The sequence below is a fragment of the Solanum verrucosum genome, unplaced genomic scaffold (assembly GCF_900185275.1).
Source record: "Solanum verrucosum unplaced genomic scaffold, falcon-dt-bn FXZP01000129.1, whole genome shotgun sequence".
Classification (NCBI taxonomy): Eukaryota; Viridiplantae; Streptophyta; class Magnoliopsida; order Solanales; family Solanaceae; genus Solanum; species Solanum verrucosum.
Genome location: NW_026020333.1, coordinates 796,567 through 803,864, shown reverse-complemented (window position 1 = coordinate 803,864; position 7,298 = coordinate 796,567).

Sequence of the window (7,298 nt, the reverse complement as noted above, 5' to 3'; positions counted from 1 at the left end):
TCCGTTGAGATCACTTCGTCTGCTCCCAGCTTTTGAGTAAGACCTCCTTGCTTTCGGAGGACTCCAGTTTTATGAATTGTCGGTATTAGTAACATTTTGAGTAGTCATGGGTCTTGTCCCGAGACTCGTCTATATATAGTAGAGGTTTCATAAATAGACAGTTTTGGAGAGTCTTTCAGTTTCAAAGGTTTTCTTTAAAACTTATGTTTCATACTTAGTATATTCAGCAAAGTTTTGAGATTTAGTAAGTTGTTTTTAAACGTTTCTTTCAATTTAATGCTTATATATGCTCAAGTTAGTTTTCCGCTTGTAGTCAGTCAGGCTTGGGGACCAACAATGGTTCTCGAGTGCTGGACACATCCAGGGTGTAGGCTCGGGTCATGACACCACCCTTTTGTAGGTGTACTTTCAAAGAACGAGAAATTAATGATGGTGTCTCCTAGACACTCGACTTGCACCCCTATTAATTTAATTATTTTCTAATAAAAGTATACAACAAAACAATCAATATGGATTCAGGAATTTGTGGAAACACAATTATAATAAATGTGTCACTCCCCAAGTCTACACCCTGGGTGGGACTGGCACTCGAAGACCATTGCTAGCCCTAAGCGAACCCTTGGCCTGGCTTACTTAACTCAGTGAAAGACAATATTCATATCTATAATGATCAATGAACTTAACTGAACTGAATAATAAAATAACTGGGAATGTTTTAAAGATTAAACATTCAACTTGGCCAAAAGTGGCAACCCAAGTCTTAACAATAAGAAATGAAAATGAAAAGACTCATAGGACTAACATCTGACTATCAATGAAGCCTCTAAAACAATTAAGATAGATGTTGGGACAAACCCTACAACATCCTAATGAACTAACTAGAAAGCAATGAAAATAGATTCTCCAAAATGCAAGGAGGCTCACCGACTAACTCTGAACTACTCACTGGATCAACTGTGCGCTGGGATGCCGATTCTAGCTACATGTGTCTGCATCATAAGACGATGCAGGCCAACTGACATCAGTACATTGAATGTACGAGTATGCGAGTTGGAATGTTAAACAATACATAGGCTTGAAAAGATTCTGAAAGAAACACTTACCTTGGCTCTTCTCAACTCATGAATAACTTAACTTAGAATAAAGCAATGAACACATGTAATATATGAAAATCTTTATAAAACAGTTAAAGCAACTTAGTTCGTTAAAGGAAATGCAGTAACAAACTCAACTTTACTCATATAATAAAATAATATAGTTTCTGTGGGAGATTCTCTAACCGACAACCACCATTATGAGCCTAAGTGGTGATACAACGTCCTTACCATCACGCTGCCAAACTATCCTAAACTTTGCCGTCATATAGAACTACTTAACTTAGTGGATCCACTAGCTTAACTTATGTGATCATCTAAAAAGTATGACCCATTAATACCCATGATGGCTACATGATTTATGGAGACTTGAGTTAATATGAACTCGCATCCCCATATCGGTGCTCAATACTACTCCCAAAAATATACTTAGCTCATATGTTTTAAAACAACTTCTTTCTTTGGTTTGAGATAATTACTCAAAGCTTAGCTTAAAAGCTCTCTTGGAATCGATGTTCCCTTTTCTTCCTCAAATGTGAAAACATTTATAAACTCTTTGGGAATACTTAGTTCCCTTATAACTCTTTTGAGAAATGAACTCAACTCTTTACTCTTTGCTTGAATTGAAACTTAAGTCTTAAAACAAAGTTGAAACGTTTGTTAAAGACTTTTGAAAACTTTTTAAAAACTTTGTTTTACTTGCTTCTTAACTTCTAGACTTGACTCTTAACTTCTCTTGACTTTGATCCTAACCTTCCTTGAATTGGATTATGGATTCAAGGTTCATAATCTCATGGTTATGGATGATTTCATGATGTTTAAATGTACCTTATAGTGTTGGAATTAACTAGAAAACATAGGTACATTGCTAAGGAACAAGTATTAAAAGATGGGGAACGAATGGGGAGAACTGGCATCCCTGGCGCTCTGAGAGGTGCGGGGCGCCAGCCCTCAACATTCAGGGGATGGTCTGGGGCACGCTGGCTGGTGCGGCTCCCCAAGGGTGAAGATTCAGAGACACTTTTGGGGGGCGCTGGCTGGCGCGACGCCCCACCCCTATCCCTAAGTGTTTGACGACTTTTCTTCTTCGTTTTTCATCTCTAAACCCTCTAAACTTCCGTGGTTCCTTCCCCGAACACTTAGCATCATTTATACCCTCAATATACGATAGATTCAAACTGAAATTACACCCGAAAACATGAATCAAATTACAAGAAACTTCAATCAACACAACCCACAGTAATTCAATAAAACCTTCAATGATGTTCATCAAGAACTCAATTTCTAAACCTTCAAAGACTTAAATTCGTTGAATTAAATCATGATTGGCGCATGGGTGAACTAACCCAATGCTATGTGATCTCACATACCTTTTTAGGGATCACCCCCGACGAAATCCACAAGCTATCCTTAACAAAATTGACGAATTTTGCTTCTTCTTCTCCTTTCTCCTCTTTTCTCTTTTCTCCAAGCCCTAACGTGAACTCTAATTTTTCTAAACTGACCAAAATCTGGTTTTACCCCAATTAATCTCCTAAAGACGAATTAGAATAATTAGGTAAGGAAAAGACTAAATTACCCTTCCAAAATCCGGATTAGACTTTTCTTAATCCAACAGCCAACTTCAAAAGAGCATAACTTACTCATACGAACTCGGAATTGTGCAAAATTGGCGGCGTTGGAAAGATCATTCCAAGATCTTTCCAACCATATCTGGAACTACACCTAACTCATCATGAGCTAGGAGTTATGGTCGTTTGAAGTTGACCAAAAACTCACTTTTAACTTACTTTAAACTTTTCCAGATTTCCTTATACTTTCCAAAAATAACTATTTCCAGATTTTAAACTTCCTTCTAGTTCTTTCTAGTTGCGAGATGTTACAAAATGAAATATAATGTTTCAATTGTTGACACCCAATTTTGACCCTTCTTTTCTTTAATTCATTGTTTTTGAGCTTCTAAATTAATAGCGTATTAAAATGATATTTTTAAATTATATGTTTTAGTTTTTATATCTCTTTTACTTAAATAATGGATTTATTGTCACTTTATTTAAAAGTTTCGTACTTATTTATTTAATTATAAATCCATATTTTTTGTATCTATATTTTATATTAATATAAAGTCGTAATATTGATTTTTTCATTTTATAAATTTTAATTGTCATCTTATAAGATATTGCATTAGTTAATAAATGAGAAGCCCAAATTTAAGAAGAAAAGAAAAAAAAACAAATTTTCAGCCCAACTAAAATCCACCCAACATTGGCCCAAGAAGAAACCCTTTTCTAGCCCATTCTTACATTCCCCTTCCACGTAAGCGCCAAGCGCCACATTGGTGCCACATAAGGCACCAACGTTCCAAAACACATGCTTGCCATATGCTCTTCACATGTCATTCATAGCCAGCAAACACCTTCCACTTGTCTTCTCCTTATTGGTTGTTATTTTAAATCAAAAGCCCTAGAATCCCAAATATCATGAACTACCTATTTTACTCTCATTTAATCTACCTAAATCGTCCCAAGTGCCCTCAAAACCCTAAAAATATTCTGAATTTGGATCAGCCACATCTCTCTCTTCGTTGTCTCAACAGAGAATGAGCTTGGCTTCTTCTCCATTTTGAGGATAATTTCAACCGCTCTTTTGTGCAAGTAGAGATTCGTATGCCTTTTGGAGTATCCATTTATGCAGAATCGTTTAGAAATCCCGAGGTTTTGACCAAGGATATCTTCAAGCTCCGTTACTAGTATGGAAGGTTTTCTTTTTTTTGTTAGTTTTCCTTTGTTTTAAGTGATTTTATGCAAAATTTCATAAGATTTTCTCTCTCTTTTTCGACCAAGTTTGTTGGATAGATGATGAGTCAGAGATTTCGACTCATTTAGGGTTTATTATTCAAAGTTTTAGTGTCCTCAATGCCTATTTGATGCTCTAAACTAATGTTAAAATGCTAATTTATAATAAGGAAGGCAAAAAAGCAAGGCAAGGACACCACCGGGCAAAAAGGATTGATAATCGCCAAAGCTACTCGGCAAATCGCTGAGTGGACATTCAACTTGCCAAAAAATTCAGCAGGCCAGCCTTGGGACAAGACCAACTCGACGAGACATTTGGTGTTTCGGCGAAGTGTCGAGTGGATCGGCGATGTCAAACTGGATAGCCTAAAGTTACAACAGTGAAGTGGTGAAAATTCAAGCCAAGAAGGTGATGGGAAGGAGCATTCGGCGAAGCCCGACTTATTTCACCGAATGACTCCGAAGCTGAAATTCTGGGAACATATAAATGAAATTTTGAAAAGAAGAAAAGGAGTTCCCTCATAATCTAGTCCTGGGTTTTTTATCCCCAACATTCTAAGCATTGGTATTAGTCTTTTTGAGTAGGGATTTAGGGTTGGTTTTGATTTTGAAATCAATTTGAGCATTTTGAAGACCTGTGATTTGTTACCCAAACTGATGGAAAACATAGTTGGTAACTATTTCTTGCTCTTTATTATGTGTGGCTAAAACCCCCATTCTTGGGAGTGTGATTATGTGATTGAATGTTTCAATTAGCTTATGGGTGTTAATATTTATTGATTTTATTGTTGATTTTATGTGGGTTCAATTGATAGTTGAGTTAAAAATTGATGAATTGTAGTTGCAAATACAATTCTAGTTTAGCATTATAAGCTTGCTTGAGAAAAAGGTTTTAGGATTAAAACTCTTAATTGATGACTGTAGTGGTTGGGTTATTGTGGACTTAGCTTGAGAAAGTGGGTCTGAATTCAATCCTACCAATCTAGCTTGAAAAAGTAGATTGATTGAGGTATTGGCTTGTTTACATGTATTGGGCTTGTCGAGGTTCGAGAAAACTCTCTTGATTCGTGTTAGTTGATTGAGAAATAGCTATCACACCTAAGGCCTAGCCTACCCACACTACAAAAAACCCCAAATTGCCAACAAATTTTACTAACAACTTAAGTTGGTTAGTATTCTACTAACAAATTACCAACATATTTCTAACTGAATTATACTTTAAAACTTGACAACGAAATTCTAACAGATTACCAACCAATATCTTACTAACTAAGTATTTTAGTTGGTAAATACGGCGGGAAAAAATGGCGCCAAATTTAGCAACATTCTATCAATGGATTACCAACTGAAATATTACTAACGCACACCTTTTGTTGGTAATATTACAAACGAAGTATATATCGGTTGGTAAATATGACAAAAAATTGTTTATATAATTTATTAACATATTACCAATGAATTACTAACTAAACATTTACCAACGGCAAGATTGTGTTGCTAAATTTACCAACCAAATATAAATGTGTTGGTAAATTAGTAACGAAATATAATTTGTTGGTAAACTTGCTAACCAATATCCAATTAGTTGGAAGTTTTGCCGATGAATAAAGATTGTAGTTAGTAAATTACTAACATCATTAAAATAGTTGGTAATATACCAACCGATCATTAATCCATTGATAAAATTTACCAACATATTAATTATTAGTTGGTAATATTACATATGAATGTTTAGTTGAATAGTAACTATTACCAATTGTGATAAAATTTATTGGTAAATTATTAGTTACTAACTTATATTTGAATAGTTGGTAAATTTACCAATTGAAGTTAAATTTTTTGGTAAATCAGCATCTAGTGTTGAGGCTTTCATATTTAGTTTGTGTCGTTAGGCGTTTTAACTTTTAAATTTTAGCCAAAACTTCACTTTGGTCAATATTTTTTATAAACGTTCTCAAATTAGAACTCTGTCAGTGTCATTAGCTTCGAAAGGTCATTTTTGGTCTAATAGGAAGGTTGGTTCAAGTTTTGAGGCTTTCGTTTTTTGTTTGTGTCGTTAGGTGTTTTAAATCTTATATTTTTGTCAATATTTTTGTGAATGTGCTCAGATGAGAATTCTGTCAGCGTAATTAACTCCAAAGGTCATTTTTTATCTAATAGGATGGTTGGTTCAGGTTTTGAGGCTTTCATTTTTAGTGTGTGCCGTTAGGTGTTTTAACTTATAAATTTTGGCCAAAATTTAACTTCGGTCAATATATTTGATAAATGTGCTCAGATGAGAATTTCGTCAGTACAGTTAGATGTTGAAGGTCATTTTTTATGTAATAAGATAGAGGGTTCGGGTTTTGAGGCTTCCGTTTTTAGTTTGTGTAGTTAGGCATTTTAACTTTTAAGTTTTGGCCAAAATTTCACTTTAGTCAATATTTTTGGTAATCGTGCTCGAATTGAAATTTTGTCACCGCAGTTAGCCATATAAGTTCATTTTTGGTCTCATAGGATAGTTGGTTTGGGTTTTGAGACTTTTATTTTCAGTTTGTGTCGTTAAGCGTTTTAACTTTTAACTTTTGGCTAAAATTTGAATTAGGTTAATTTTTTCGGGAAACATGCTCAAATTGAAATTTCGTCAGCGCGGTAAGCTCTGGAAGGTCATTTTTCGTCTTATAGTATAGTTGGTTTGGATTTTGAGGTTTTCATATTCAGTTTGTACCGTTAGGCGTTTTAACTTTTAACTTTTGGCCAAAATTTGACTTTGCTTAACATTTTTTATAAACGTACTCTGATGAGAATTCGGTTAGCGCGATTAGCTTGGAAAGGACATTTTTATATCTAATAGGATGGTTGGTTCAGGTTTTGACGCTTCCATTTTCAGTTTGTGCTGTTAGGCATTTTAACTTTTAAGTTTTGGCCAAAATTTAGATTTGGTCAATATATTTGATAAGCATGTTCAAATTAAATTTTTTGATGTAATTATATGTGTCATATTGAAATTAATTTAACTTGTTATCGTAGATTTTGCATTGTTTCATTCAATTATGATTTATAAAATTGATATTAATATTTTTGGATTTATGTTCGTGCTCTTAGATTTTTAAATGCAATAAATTAATAAATATTTTACTATTGGATAATCATTCAGTTAATAATATTTTGAACATATTTTTAATCAATTACTAACCTAACATTGAACTTGAATGATACATTACCAACAAACTAACTATCAATTAGTAAATTTATTAGAAAAACAAATAATCATACTAACGTATTTAAAATTTATTACTAACAAGGGTTGTGGTGGAGTGGTAAGTACTCCTTCATCCTTAACCAAGAGGTCTCGGGTTCGATTCCCCTTGGGTACGGAGTCGCCTTTGTTAGGGAACATTTTACCCCCAATGTGGGACTTCCCGGCGTG